Source organism: Vombatus ursinus, unplaced genomic scaffold (genome assembly GCF_900497805.2).
Source record: "Vombatus ursinus unplaced genomic scaffold, bare-nosed wombat genome assembly UNPS02010284.1, whole genome shotgun sequence".
Lineage (NCBI taxonomy): Eukaryota > Metazoa > Chordata > Mammalia > Diprotodontia > Vombatidae > Vombatus > Vombatus ursinus.
Window position 1 is genome coordinate 3755475 of NW_020950062.1, and position 12822 is coordinate 3768296.

The 12822-nt window shown below is 37.6% G+C and overlaps 1 protein-coding gene across 1 annotated transcript in view; it reads left to right on the forward strand.

Annotated features, from left to right (window-relative positions):
• Positions 1-12822, forward strand: part of SNTB1 (syntrophin beta 1) — a 303484-nt gene that overhangs the window by 102196 nt on the left and 188466 nt on the right. The window lies entirely within an intron of this gene.

Consider the following 12822-nt stretch of genomic DNA (forward strand, 5'->3'; position numbering starts at 1 on the left):
GTGTGTGTGTGTGTGTGTGTGTGTGTGTGTGTGTGTGTGTGTGTGTGTGAAAGAGAAAGAGAGAGAGATTGGAATGGGGCAGGGAGAGACAGAAACAGAGAGAGTGATAGAGACCTATAAACAGAAGTCTCTGGAGGACTTCAGCATCTATTGGAATTTCTGTTCTGCCTCAGCTCTTGGCAGGACATCCTTCGTGACATTGATAGACACCTTTGCTGTACCTACATCTCATCCTTGTTTTATGCATCATTTGATGTTGTCAATCAGAGAATCAATGAGTAAAATTATCTTTCATGAACAGTTTTAATGTATGCTTGGGAGACACCTTGTTAGAAAGAACCTTTAACGTTCTGTTTATTCTAAGTCAAATACTTGTTTATCATTATCAAATAAAAGACACATAAAAATCTTCTATTCTTTATACCTTTAAGTCAACAAGCATTTATTAAGCACCTTCTATGTGCCAGACATTGTGCTAAGTTCTGGGGACACAAAGAAAGGCAAAAGACAGTCCCTGCCCTCAGGGAGCTCACAGTCTAAGGGGAGAGAGAACATGAAGCCAACCACGCCCAAAGGAGCCATATAGAGAATAAATTGGAGATCACTCAAAGAGAAGGCACTAAAATTAAGGAGGACTGGAAAGGCTTCTGGCAGAAGGCAGGCTGTAAGCTGAGACTTGAAGGAAGCCAGGGGATTCAGGAGAGAGAGATGAGAAGGGAGAGAGTTCCAGGCATGGGGGAATACAAAGGAATGGAGTTGGGAGATGGAGTTTTACATACAAAGAATAGAAAGGAGGCCAATGTCTATAGGAATGTGATCTATTGTGGAAAATGGCCTGCGAAAGCCAACCTGCTAGCTTCTTATATTTTATCAGTGTGACTTTCATATCATGTGTAGAGAGCATTCTATAGATTAATTTTACAGAAATAAGAAAGTAGTTATATGAGTAAGTCAACAAACATTTATTAAGCTCTTACTATGTGGTAAACACAAAGAAAGACCAGAAAAACCAAAACATAAAAAAAAAACCGATATACTACCAGGGAGCATACATTTTAATGAGGAAAACAACATATAAATACATAGGAACCCAAAGCTAAATATAAAGTAAATGAAAGCAATATGAAAGGGGATAGCATTAGCCGCTGAGGGGACCAGGAAAGGCTTCCTGCAAAGGGGAAGATTTGAGCCAAGTCTTAGGAAAAGGAAACCAGTAATGGTTTATGCCTTCCCAGAATCTCTAAGGAGTGTGTATATATTGGGTGCATATTTTATATTGTATATAGTACACATATACATAATTGTGCATGCATATATATAAATTAGATGTAAAATTATTCTATGCTTCTTTGCTTTGTGTAAACCACACTGTCAAGGGTTTTTAAAAATTTTATATAAATACATAAATGTATGTCACTATATGTATTATGTATATTTTTTGGTCTAGACTTATGATTTTATCGGCATAAGGAGCTCCCAGTGAGAATACTTCCTCTACCCATGCAGATCAGCTATTCGTAGTCTTAGAAAATTGCCTTGGGCAGTAAGAGATGAAATGATTTGCCCAGGCCCCACAGCCTCCATGTGTTAGAGGAAGGATTTGAACCCAGGTGGTCCTAACACAGAGGCTGGCTTATATCCACTATACTATGCCGTCTCTCATTTATGAACATCTATTATTTTTCCCGCTGGATATTCCTATAAATCCAGGTGGTTGATCTTTTTCTCTCTTTTATGAAGTCCCTCTAAAAAAATCCCAATTTAAAATTTCAAGGACTGTGAGTTGATTACTGGCAGTGAGAGGTAGTGTGAGGAACCCAGCCTGACATATAGCTACTTGTGCCTGAAGAGAATTTTGTTCTCAGAGCCATAAGGAACTGAGCCTCTGGCTCCGTGAGTTGACATTCGATGATAGAGCTGCATGTCTCACAGTGACAGCAGTGGAGGAAAATCTTTGTACTATGACTAAATAAAGTCCCAAACATGTAGCTGTCACCATTCTTTATCAGAGCTGGTATGAGAGAGGGTCTGGGCTCCTACTGACAGGCTCCACCATAGTATTGTCCAGTGTGGCAAAGAAAAACGAATAGCAGTTTTCTATAGAGAAAGGGTTCTTAACCTGGTCTATGTCATGTATCCTTTTGGCCATCTGATAAAACCTATGGACTCTTCAGAATAATGCACAAAACTAAAAACAAACAAACAAACAAAAAATAAAAACCCCAGGAAATCAATTATATATAAATACAGTTAATGAATTATTTTTTAATTTTATGTACCCCAAGTCAAGACCTCTTGTGTAAATAACTCTTTCAGATATTTAAATTTTTTCTAATGCAGACCCAGAGTGGGATCTCCAGCCAGATCCAGGTTTCTAGAGTGAATGAATGTTGCTGTTCATGTCATCTTTTCATCCTGGCCCTTTACAGGAGAAGTAGGGCTTCTTGGATTGCAGTGACTGAGTACTCTCTGGCTTTAAATCTTCACCAGTGAAAAGGCTGCTGTTGAAAATCCCTCAACCACCTCCCACTAATAGATCATAGACTCCTGGAATAGTAGAACCTCTGAGTTGGAAGGGCCTTCAAAGGTCATCTAGTCCAACCCCTGCCCAGTTATCCAATTATAAATTCACTTCTATGGTGTCAGCTAGTCCTATCTTCCTTCACCAGGAAAAAATTTCTTTCTGATAACAGTTGACAGATGTCATAGACTCATAGGGTTAGAAAGGACATTTGGAGGATGTCTACTCCCACTTCCTTCTTTCAGACAGGCTCTCATCTAAACCACTCTCAGAAAATCTGGCCTTTTTTTAAGAGATCCCTGAAAAGGAGACTATAATGTTCCTCAGTAATTTTCTTTATCTTATTGGACCCTATCTACAATTTCATTCATATTGGGAAATGCTGATGAGGAGAGCTCATCTACCAGCTAAGTGGCACAGTGGATAGAGTGCTGGGCCTTGAGTCAGGAAGACCTTAGTAGCTGTGTGGCCCTGGGCAAGTCTCAACTTCTATTTGCCGCAGTTTCCTCACCTGTGAAATGGGGATAATAACAGCACCTACTTTCCAAGGTTGTTGTGAAGATCAAATGAAATAATATTTGTAAAGTGCTTAGCACAGTGACTGGCATATAGTAAGCACTATTTAAATGTTAACTATTACTATTTTTATTACCAATCAAGATTGGCACCTACTTTGAAACCTTAGAAAATTGGGTAGGGGTACTAAACGATTAAATGACTAACCCAGAGTCACATAACCAGCATGTATCAGGAGAAGCTGAACCCATGTCTTGAACCCATGATGGCTCTCTATCCCATCACATCACACTATACTATTACTATAGTAATTTACACAAATATTTAATAACTCCTACCATTGGGCTGCTCTTCACCATGGTTCTGTCTTTTTAGAAATGAGTTTTATTGATATATTTCATTTTTACATGAAAAATTGCTCCCAGCATTCCTTTCTTACCCCTGCCAGAGAGCCATCTCACATAACAAAAAGTCTTTTTCTTAAGAAAAGCAGTAAAAAGAGGAAAAAATCAGCAAAACCTATCAATACAACAAAAAAGTCTGAAAATATATTCAGCATTCCACACCTTTGGACCTACCACTTCTGCAACAAGAAGGGCAAAAATGTCTTCTTATCGTTCTTTTTCGAGGCTGTGATTATCTTTGTAATTTTTGCAACCTTTAATTTTGATTGTTTTGTGGTGGTTGTTCTTTCCATTTTAATTGTTATAGTCAGGGTGTATGTTGTTTTCTTGGCTCTGCTTACTTCAACGTTCATCAGTTGATGTGTCTTTCCATGCTTCTCTGTATTCATCATATTTGTCATTTCTTAAAGCACAATAATATTCCATTACATTCAGGTACCACAATTTGTTTAACCATTCCTTAATTAAGTGGCATTGGCTTTGTTTTCAGCTCTTTACTACCACAGAAAGTGCTGCTGTAAATGTTTTGGTGTACTGCACTTCACTTTATTGTTCTTTGCAAATATTGCATTTTTTTACAAATTGAAGGTTTGTGGCAACCCTGCATCAAGCAAGACTATGGGCACCGTTTTTCAAACATCACATACTCACATGGTGTTTCTGTGTCACATTTTGGTAATTCTCATAATATTTCAAGCTTTTTCACTATTATTATATCTGTTATGGTGACCTGTGATCAGTGATCTTTGATGTTACTATTATAATTGTTTTGAGGTGCCATAAACCATGCCCAATATAAGACAGAGAACTTAATCAATAAATGTTGCATGTGTTCTGACTACTTCACCTACTGGCAGTTCCCCTGTCTCTCTCCCTCTCCGTGGGCCTCCCCCTAGTTCCTGAGACACAAAATTATTGACATTAGGCCATTTAATAACACAATAGTGGCCTCTAAATGTATGAGTGAAAGGAAGAGTCAATCAGTGTGTCAAACTTCATTGCTGTCTTAAGAAATTATCATAGCCACCTCAATCTTCAGCAATCACTATCCTGATCAATCAGCAGACATCAATATTGACCTTTCTTATTTTCTTATTTTTAAAATGGGGGATTAAATAGTACTTATTTCCCAGGGTTGCTGTGAAGACCAAATGAGACACTATATAAAGATACTGTTTGCAAATTTTAAGGTGTGAACAAATGTCAACTATAATAAGCAATTGCCTACTTTGTGTGTGTTCATCCATCTGGGAACACACAGCAGACTGTGCTATACTCTGACTCTGACCCAACCTGGAAACCATGTGTTGCCTTTAACATTCAATTTGGGAAGGAGGAAGAAGGAATAGGGTTTTGACAAACTATGTCAACTGTCCAGGAGTGGGCTGGCAGCTACATGTTCCCCAGGCTTGCTCTCCCTGTGGGCTGACAAGGTATGTAGGGGTGACATGCAGCCTAAGACAAGCAGATCCTGCTAGTGTCCATAGCTTGACCCATGAGCTCAAGGCCTCTCTCAACAACCCAAGTTCAAAGGGATTAGGTGATAGAAAAAGAGAAATGGTCAGTGCTTGAAAGATATGAAAGACATTCTCTTAGGGGTACGAGAGTAATCCAAGAGTTCCTTTGGCTGGGCCACCTCTTTGCAAGAACTGCATGTCTGGCATGTGGCACGTCTGTTCAGGAGAAGCCCTAATATAGATTTGCCATTTGAGTGGAGTTCAGTGGGCCGAAGCTCAGGCTATATGACATCAGATGGCAAATATGTGATATCTGTATCACTGGGACCGGAGCTGAAAGGAACATTACCTTGCATTCCCATTACCAGCAAGTCCCTCAGTGACTCAGCCTGAGGTTTGGACTCTTTAGATTAATAAACCTGCTACAAAATGACTGATATGGAAATGTTTTACATAGCTACACATGTATAACCTATGTCTGATCGCTTACTATCTCAGGAAGGAGGGCAAGGAGAGAAGAATTAAATTTGGAACTCAAAACTTTAAATAAAAGTGTAAAAAATTGGGAAAAATAGATTAATAAATCAGCTTTTATGGGGCTTCTGCAACAGACTAGAGGATGGTATGTACATAGAGGCTTAAATTCTTTTCAGGGGAAATGAAAGCATACATATGAATGGTTAAACAGTTAAACTGAAGAAACTGTGATAGATTAATAAGTCATAGATTTAGTGCTAGAAAAGACTTGAGGGATCATTAGATCCATTGTCTTTATTTAATAAGGAAGGAACTAAGGTCCAAGAGCAGAGATGACTTACTCAAGGTTACACTAGTAGTAGGCTGAAGGGCTGGAATTTAAACCCATATTACCTAACTCCAGATCCACTACACTATGTAGCTTCCAGTCAATTCAGAGACAATTTCAGGACTTCTACAGGGCTTTCTAAGTGGTTTCCTCTTAATTGTTTATAAAGTTGAATACCCCAAATTGACAAATGAGAAGGGGAGGACAGTAAGAGGAATTATCTTGTGATATATTAGAAAGAGGACTGGCCTTAAAGTCAGGAGATCTGGATTTGAGTTGGCCTTTACCATTTATTAGTTCTCTGGTATGGTGTAGTACTTTGAAGTCAGTCAATAAACATTTATAATAAGCACCTACTGTGTGCCAGCCACTGGGGGCTAAGGGCTGAGGATACAAAGAAAGAGAAAGTCAGCCTCTGTCCTTATGGAGTTCACCTTCTAATGGAGATGGGGAGGACAACATGAAATATGTGTATACGTATTGTATATATGAAAATATTCACACACATACAAACATATATACACACACAAGCTATATAGAGTAAAAGTGGAAGATAATCTCAAAGCAAAGGTACTGGCTGTGGGACTATGAAAGATATCTTGTAGGTGGGGTTTGAGCTGAATTTTTGAAGGAAGCCAGGAGGTAGTAACGAAAAGGGAGAACATGCCCCACTTTGGTCCCTCCCCCAGCAGATGCTCTTCCCTTGTAACAAATAAGCATAGTCAAGCAAAATAAATCATCACTTTGGCCATCTCTGAAAATATGCATCTCATTCTATACCTCTAGTCTATCATCATTTCTGCAAAGAGTGATGAAAGCCCTGTATCTTCCTCAGTGTTTTGAAATAAGTATTGGTCACTGTACTAATCTGGAGTCTTGAAGTCATTCTGATTTGTTTTTCTTTACGTTATTGTTATTCTATAACTTCTTCTCCGGGTTCTGCTCATTTCATTCTGTATCAGTTCATGCAAGACTTCCCTTTGAATTCCTCCTATTTGTTATTTCTTCTGGGATGGTTATGTTTCATTACATTCCTATTGCACATTTTGTTTGGCTATTGTCATGGATGAGTATCCATTTTGTTTCCAGTGTTTTGCTACTACAAAAAAAAAAAATGTATCATTTTTAAAAGAACCAGAAGAAAACATAAAAAGATAAGTGGGAAAGAAAAGAAAGTTGTAAGACACAATTTGGTCACAATCTTGGGAGATTTTATGTGTGGAGGTGGAGAGAGAATGAGATTGTGATAGGGATTTATGTCTTCCATACCGGTTAAATTTCTCCAATTTGTATCATTATGTAGTTCATCTTTTAACAGAGATCTGAGATTGTCAACAGATCAAAAGGTTTAATGTTTCAGATTCTTTCACTGTTCAGCAAAAGCAATAAATATTAGAGGTGGCTTATGCAGAATGTAAGAACAGATGTTGTTTCTGCAGGAAGCAGAACGGAAACACACCCACATGGCCACAGTAATGCTGGTGAGATTTTTTTTTTCCTTTCACCTTACTCTCAGTGTAGTTTGAAACTTTCCTCTATGATATTTTGGTAGATTTTGGATATTTTGGTAGTTTTCTAGAGGCCCACATATTGTCTAAACAACTCCTTCTCCAAGGGAATGGCCACTTTCAAATGGGGGGCAAGTAGCAGATTTGTTTATTTTTTACATTCAATAAAGGATGGAACGGCACATACAAAATTAGTTTATAGCAGCTCCTTTTGCAGTACCAAAGACCTAGAAACTGATGAAGTGTCCATCAAATGGGGGATATTTGAATAAATTATAGTATATAAAAGTGATGGAATTCTTCTGTGTTGTGATAAATGATCAAGAGGACAGTTCCAGAGAAACCTGGGAAGACATGTATGAACTGATATAGAGTGAAGTGAACAGAACCAGAAGAACAATTTATACTATAGCAACAATATTATAAAGAAAAACAACTTTGAAAGACTTAAGAAATCTCAGCATAACTATAAATCCCAATTCCAAATGTCTTATAATGGAGCATTGCTACCTACTTCCTGACAGAGAGGTGATGGGCTCAAGACGCAGAATAAAACATATATATTTGGACTTGTTTGCATGGGGATCTGTTTTGCTTGACTATGCATATCTGTTTTTCTTTCTTTTTTTAATGGTAGGTGGGAGGGAGAAAAAAGCAGATTTCCTTAATTGAAAAATTAAATTTTAGTTTAAAAAATTAATAGAGAATAAGGGAAGAAGCTGTGGAATAGAGGATAGAGAAGATGCTTTGAGTCAAGAAAATCTAGGTTCAGGGCTTGCCTCTGATACATGCTGATTGTTTGACCCTGGGAAAATCACTTAGCTTCTAAATGCTTTAGGCCAGAGGTATCTTACATGCAACCCATGGGCCGTGTGTGGCTTACAACATTCCTGAGTGCCCAAACCAGATAAAAATATATTTGGGAAATATTTTTTAAAATAAAATACAATAAAACATATTACTACATGTTTTTTTTTTAATCAGTATGTGGTCCATAGGGATTCTTTTGTATGATTCAGAGGCCTCTGTTTCTATTTGAGTTTGACACTGCTTTTCTAGATAACTCTATAAGTCTTAACCTGGGGTTAAACCTTAACCTGGGGTCAATGAACTTAAAAAAATTTTTGATGATTAAATTTAATTAATGTAATTGGTTTCATTTGTAATCCTATGCATTTTATTCTATGCATTTAGAAACATTTTTCTGAGGGATCCATAGGCTTTGCCAGACTGCCACAGAGGTTCATGATACAAAAAAAGGTTAAGAACACATGCTCTCAGTCTGTAAATTTCAAAGAAAGTGCCAGCCTGCATTAGCAGAGGGAGTTTTCCTCATGCAAGAGTCCTCTGTATCATTGAAATCACAGTCCCAGTGTCTGTCTCTAAATGGAGTGCAAAGGGGCCCTAACTGGCCCTTTCTAAAATTTTCACTTGAAAGCCCAGAAATGAAATCTCCATCTGTCTCTGCCTGCAGAGATTTCACAAAGTTATCTTTGACAGTAGCACCTGCTGCCTAGATTAGTGGTTTATGCTGTTATTAGGGAATGGCTCCGTCAGAGAGAAAGGGCTTAACTATTCACCTGAGTGATTCTCTCTCCTTTCTGGGGTGTAGATTTATGTACTATGGCCAAAACGCCCTTTGGGAAGCACAGAATTAGTATCATATTTTAGTCAGGGCAAGGTGGAGGTTCCTCTGGAAAAATTGAATTGCTCAGCTGACCAGAGTTAACAGCAGTTGCTTTGGCTCTTGGTAAATGAAAGAGTTATAGATGGCTTTCCATAGACTGGTTTTTCAAGTGTAATCCTTTGAGAAAGAGGATGGGCTCGATCTTTTGCATGCCAAAAGAAATGTTTCAGAGACCATAGAGAATACACTGCAATGACATTCTGTATCTGCATCCTGCACCATGCACCTTTGGGTCTAAAAGGCTGGTTTCAGCTGAAATTTCAGAAATTCAAGTCCATTCAGCAAGGATTTATTTAGCACATACTATGTGCCAGGAATACTGGTGAATGCTGGGAACACAAAGACAAAGACAAAATGATACCTGCCCTCAAAAGCAGAGGTGTAAAATGAAAATGGGAAATAGTTAACAAAATAAGTAAAAATGCAATAAAGGATAAATTATATGGGGTTTTCTAAGCTAATCTGTGCCCTCAGGGATCCTTACATACAGCTTAGTAGCCACCATTTATATTTGAGTTTGACATCAGTGCTCAAGAGGACCACATTTTTTAAATAGGCTGATTTGTGAGTGGAATGTATTTTGAAAGACAAGAGGAAATCATCCCCTAATACTTCCCCAACCCTAAACATTTCATTCATTCATTCATTCATTCATTCATTCATCAGATCATTATTGAGTGTCTATTGTGTGTAAGGTCTTGCCCTGTTCTAAAGCTGTAAGAGGCTATAGAGATGGACAAGACAGTTTTGGCAGTTTGGTGGTATAGTGGATAGAAGGCTGGGGCCTGGAGTTAGCACAACCTTAGTTCAAATCCAGCCTCAGATTCTTACTAGTTCTGTGACCCTCAGCAAGTTCCTTAACCTCTGTCTGTCTCAGTTTCATAAACTGTAGACCAGTTGAAGAAATTCAACTGTTTAAGTTAATAATAGCACCTATCTCCCAGGGTTGCTGTGAGGACCAAATGAGATAGTATTTGTAAAACATTTAACCCAGTGCCTGACACATAGTAGGTGCTTAATAGATTCTTGTTCTCTTCCTCCTTTGGATCACATTTCATCTGCTAATTATTTACTAAATTAGATAGTAACAGAATTGTTGGATGTTAAAGATCAAATCATTTAATCTAACACTCACATTTTTTATCGATGAGAAAACAGACCAAGAGAGGTCATAGAGATAATAAGGACCAGAGGCCACATCTGAATTCAAGTCCCCGGACTCCAAATCCATGTGGGACTGGGGAAGAGCAAAGACTAATTTCAGCTACTTCATAATTTTACTGTGGGCCAATCCTGTTCCTAGGAAAAGAGATGGCCTTTTTGGAGTACCATACACTTACCATGAGCATGCAGACACAAACACAGAAAGCATATATATACAAAGCATCGTTTGGTCCAAAAGGCTAATTTCAACTGAATTTGACAAAGAACCTCAAGTTCTCCATAGAGAACAGGCTGGCCTCTAATCAGTAGCTTAAAGGATGCTAGTTAGTGATTCCCTCCACCTCCCTAAGCCCACCAAATCCTTCTTTCTCCTTTCTTTCTTTCCTTTCTTCCTTCCTTCATTCATTCCTTCCCTTCTCTCTTCTTTCCTTCCCTCCTTTCTTCTTTCCTTCATTTCTTCCTCCCTCCCTCTCTTCCTTCCTCCCTTTTGTCTTCCTTTCTTTTCTCTTTCTTTCTCTCCTTCTCTTCTTTCCTTTTCTGCCTTCTTCCTTCCTTCCTTCATCCCTTCCTTCTTTCCTTCCTTCCTTCCTTCTTTCCTTCCTTCCTTCCTTCCTTTCTGTCCTTTCTTTTTTTTTCTTTTCTATGTTTGTTAAGGGTCTACTACATGTTAGGCCTCTGCTATGGGAAATACAGAGAAGAACAAAACACACCAGGCAGTCATCCCTTATGATTTCAGAACATCTGGAATTGCTGTTACAACTTTATAGGTTTCTTTCGCTAACTTACAGAATTAATCATCATATTAGAAAAACATGTACAAAACTAGCTTTCACTCTTCTCTAGTTCCTCCTCATGGACTTCCCTGTTGTGGAACTGAACATGGTTATAGAGTTTAGGATTATATCCCATTCATTTGATTAGCAACCCCACACACTTCTAAGTTCTCAGGAAAAACTTGTTTAAAACACAGTTCATTTACATTCATGGAAGGGCACTGAACTAGTATTCAAAAGACCTGGACCAGCTGTGTGATCTTGGGCAAACTACTTCATCTTTCCAAATCTTTTTTTTTTTTCTTTTTTTGATTAATGTTTTTTTTTTTTAATGTTATACCCAGGCAGCTAGGTGACACAGTGGATAAAGTGCTGGGCCTGGAGCCAGAAAGACTCATCTTCTTGAGTTCAAATCCAGCCTCAGATACTTACTAGCTTTGTGACTTTGGGCAAGTCACTTAAGCCTGTTTGCCTCTGTTCCTTAAAAGTAAAAAAAGCTAGAGAAGAAAATGGCAAACCACTCAAGTATCTTTGCCAAGAAAACCCCAGATAGGATCAGGAAGAGCCAGACATGACTGAAAATGACTGAACAACAAATATTATGCCCACCACCACTCCCATTAGTGTCCTTATCTATAAAATGGGTATAATAATATTTACTCAGCCTACCTCAAGGGATTGTTGTGATGATTGAAAGAGATAATATATGTAGAAGCCTTTTGAAAACTCTAAAGTGCTAGGCACATATACTCCAGGGATAAATTATTCTCCCACATATTTTATGTGTGATTCTTGCTAATGCATATTTTACACTTTTAAAGTGTTACAGAACTGGCAGAAGTTGCTTTTGGAAGAAATTTATATAAGATATTGCAAAAGTGGGTAGTTGTTTTCCTCCCTTGTTTCTTAAAACAGAAGTTCCTTTGGAGAAACTTATCTGGATACTACCCAAGAGTTTAAAAGATGAGTTTTTCCATGACAACCAGGATAAGTTGCTTTGGCAGAAGAGTTCATTGCTCTGGTACTGTTTCTACTAATATTGATAGTGTATTTTCAACAATCTACTGCACCATAAATATTTTATTAGATATCAGTAAAACTCGGCTCAGAGCCCTCTTGGGTCTGCTCAGGTCACACTTCCTGCAGGACTTGGCTGCACACATAGACTCTGACAATAAGGTAGAGGTCTATATTTAGAGAAGCATTATCTTGCTTATGAAGAAAGACATACATATATATACATATATATATATACATACACATATATACATATACATACATATACATATATATATACATACATATATATATACATACATATATATATATATATATATATATATATATATATATAATAGTAGTCTTTCTAGACCTGATAGAAATTGAGGCACCTGAATCCACTGAAAAAAACTCTCCCAGATAGTATGACAATAATGGAATCTTATTGTGCCCTAAAAAACAATCAAATAATGAATTCTGAGAATTATGGAAATTCTTCTATGAACTGACACTGAGTGAAATGAGCAGAACCATTAGAACACTTTATACGCCACAATTATTATGATAGGAGACAACTTTAAGAAAAACCTCAGAACCCTCACTAAAGTGTAACTGGTCATAGCTTCAAAAGACTGATAATAAAATGTGCCTCTGTCTTTTTGGCAAAGAGATGATGGACTATAGGTGCAGAATCCAGCATGCATTCTCAAAAATACCTGCCAATGGGTTGATTTGTTTTGTTTGACTATACTTATCTTGTTACAAAGGAGGGCTTGTGCTGGAATAGGGGAGTTGTCGAAGAATAGTGAAAGACATGAAAAAAGAGGAGCATCAATAAAACTTTTTTAAATGCACAGAAATAGAACAGAATTGAGGAAGGAGACAATCATGTTTTTACTTTGTTAAACATTTAATACATATATATATATATATATACACACTTACATGTGTAATATATATGTTATTGTTGTTCAATCATTTTTCAGTC